Raw genomic sequence first — 3,614 nt, 5'->3', positions numbered from 1 at the left:
TAGATCCATGCAATATATGTACGGTATTTATAAAATTTTACTTTTTAGTGTACTCCGTATTATTTATGGATTTTAAACTGATAATTCACTTATTTTTTATATTTCTCATCACTTTATTTTAATTTGAGCAATAAAAATTAAAATTGTAAAAAGTCATGAAATGAATATTTTAATGAAAGTTTTCTTTTTAACGAGAAATTAATGATGTTATTTTTAAAATATTTTTACTATTAACATTTTTTTGCAAATTATTATCATTAAAAGTTAATGAATTTTTATGTACAATTATTTAAAAAAAAAAGTATACAGTTTTTTTATCATATAATAATGGAGATAAATTTATGTATAATGTGAAATAATATAGAATGTTTTAAATATCAAAATTTATTAAAAGATTGTGAGATAATATATGCTAAAAATACTACACTTTATTTTAGGAAATATTATTTAGGCGGGAAAAATAAGAGTTTCGCCTATTCATTTAGTAAATAGGGGATGTTAATTAAAGATTAAAGAAGTGAAAACCTAATGTTTGCCAAACTTTTTTTAAATAAAAAGAAGTTGACTTCACTTTTTTAAAGTTTGCCACACTTTTTTTTTTTTTTTTGTTCTCGACGGTCTAACTCATCATTGTATTTGTAGCATTAAATTAAAGGATTACTAGTATAGTCCCGCGTAATGAATACGCGATATTTATAAAATTTTTATTTTTTTTGGTAGAAATGTAAGTATTATTAAGATCAAACCCCTTAAAAGAGGTCACCGATACAAACGTCCATTTTTGTAAATCCTCCAACAAAGAGGATTCATCACCACCATTTTAAAGACTTACTTGCTAGCTAACACAACCTACAAGCATATAAAATATAAGTATTACATAACTCCTAATTTAATACACCATACTTTATCGAACTGTTTGAGACCACTGAGATTTAAACCTTGCAAATATTTCTTTTCAGGCTTAATTACATAGCCTTCCTTCCAGCAAATATTTTTGGTCTGCCATATCCTATACTGGATAGCACAAAGCAGGGAGCTAAGGAGAAAACGCACAAAACCAGTAACCTTCCTCATTCTCAGAAAAACACTTGCAGAAATCTTACCCATAACCTGAATCGGCACCCAGTTCAGCATCAGAGTATAGCATCGTTTAGAAAACTCACATTCCTGAAACAGATGTATATGGGATTCATCACCCGTACCACAGATATAGCAGGTTCTGTTATCAGCAACACCCAATCTATGAAGTCTATCAAGAGTTAGCTGCCTTTCTTGTTTAGTCAACCAGAGGATGAAGGTATGTTTTGGGATGTTGAACTTATTCCATACCTCAATAAACCTAAGAACTCTACCATTTTCAATTGGACTCACCCATTTATAGCCACTGGCAATACTGTACTCTACTTCCTCTCCCAGCCATTTCTCATTAACAAATCCAACTTTCGTTTTATCTTTTACTTCTCAAATCTTCCTCCAGGACCAAGAACTAGAATTTGTAGGAAAATAATCATCCATGAGGACCCTGTTGGAGTAGTGTCCTCTGCAATAGTGCGTTTACATATTAAATCTCGTACAAGGAATATAAGAGACTTATTTGATATATTTGTCAGTTGATCAACGTTAATCGGTAACGCTCGGCTGACTAGAGTTTGACGTTACTGTCGTGTGACGGCGGTGATCAACTGATCCCTTTAGGTCACACCTATAGGATGACGCCCAAATTGAATGAATTTAACTGTTTGTATGAGATACGAGATAATTAATTCCTTGTATTATTTGACTTTTAATTAGTCGTGTGAATGTATTATTTGATGACGGGTTACGAACTCGGGCTAAAAGGATTTATTATTTAAATTATGTGATAATTAATTAATAAATAAAAATTAGAATTTATTAATTAATTGTTAATTAATTAATTTTATACGATATGTGTATAAGTTTTGAGGTGGAGGTAATTAGCTATTTAAATTTACAAGAGGTTGTAAAATTAGCTAATAAGGGTTTATAAGATACATTTTATATTGATAAAATGGTCCAATAATTACTTAATGGTTAAGTGGTATTAGTTGTTAATTTGTATTATTTAATTGTTAAATAATCAAATCTATAAATATTATTAAAAGGCAAGACATACAAATTAACTAATGTGACGTGGCACTACCAAAGTTACCTTATTTTAGCTCCTACGCATCCCACTATACAATCTCAACTACAACCAATAAGAATGAGACATATCAGATAATCCATCAACAAAAAAAATTAGTAAACGTATAGTCGGCGTTTCAGTATGCTCTTCAAAACTCCATACATGACACAACTCTTCAACTCCGCTATTATTTTACCGTTTCAACTCCTGTTACAGCCATTTTGATTATGGTTAATAAACGTATATTATGTTTTAATAGTTCATAAATTCCATTGATGAGTTGCATTTGTTAGTCTTTAGATTTTCCCTCTGGCAATTCAATTTCTCCTCCTCTTATATACATCGTTGATTTTCTCCCCCAAATTTTAACATACAATTGCTTCATCATTTCTCGCATCAGTTGTTTGTTGTGGTTCCAACGGGTATGTATTCGTTTATTATTTGGTTTTTAAAATTTCCATTTTCTCTGGCGCGTTTTATAATCTTGAAATTTGTAGTTACTTAATAGGCGATATTTGAATTGATTTATGGCCATTGGCAGAGGGATTTATTTTTCCCATTTTTTGTAGCGGCAATAAAAAAGGATGAGATGGAAATTGATCGTTAGTTTCTTATTAGCGTGACGGTATTTAACCTGATTGGTGATGCTTAAAAGGATTCTGATCGATTGAATTAAGTGAAGGTATGGTTTCATCTTACTATGTGTTCTCCTATTTCTGGAACTAAATGATTTAGTCTAATGTTTATCACAAATTCTCATTATAGACGGACACTATCCGTCTATAGCTATAGACGGATAGTGTCCCTCTCATAAATGAAAGTGAATAGTGCAAGTGGGTGGAAAATGGATACCCAAACTTGCACAACCCACTTGATTAGCACCGGTTTCTCTATTTGGCATTGAGTTTGCTATAATGTTAAATCATGATAGATTGATAACCCTTTTGTTTGAGATAGTAGATACAATAAATCTATCCGCAAAACTACTGCAATTCTGACACGTATGACAAGAATTCAGATAAGTTATCTACCATGACCCAGATTACAGACATTTACTCTATATGGATATAAAATGAGGATGAGAAGGGGAGGGGGAGAACTCACAAAAACTTATTTAAGACGACAATATCCGTTTTAAGCTTAAGACGGCTCTATTATTAAAGCGGAGACAAAAGAAGAAAGCATAGAAAATAACAAAATGTTTTCCTATGTATGCAAGTATGGTTATACTTGACCCGTTTTAAGCTTAAGATGGATAATAGCGTCTTAAAATAGACTTATTTCTAAAAGACAACAAAAATGCTTGCCCCTCGTCCCTCTAATCATAATATTTATGATGACATTATTGCTAACAAGAGGATGTCAACATATGTGATTATGTGTCGAGAAATAAATCAGGTAGATAACATTTGTGAATGATGCTTGGGCTTGGCAATGTAAGGTTGGACACAGAAGCCCGTGTTAGGCA

This window comes from Silene latifolia, chromosome 2 (assembly GCF_048544455.1).
Source record: "Silene latifolia isolate original U9 population chromosome 2, ASM4854445v1, whole genome shotgun sequence".
In the NCBI taxonomy this organism is placed as follows: domain Eukaryota; kingdom Viridiplantae; phylum Streptophyta; class Magnoliopsida; order Caryophyllales; family Caryophyllaceae; genus Silene; species Silene latifolia.
Note: the sequence above shows the minus strand (reverse complement) of the source record.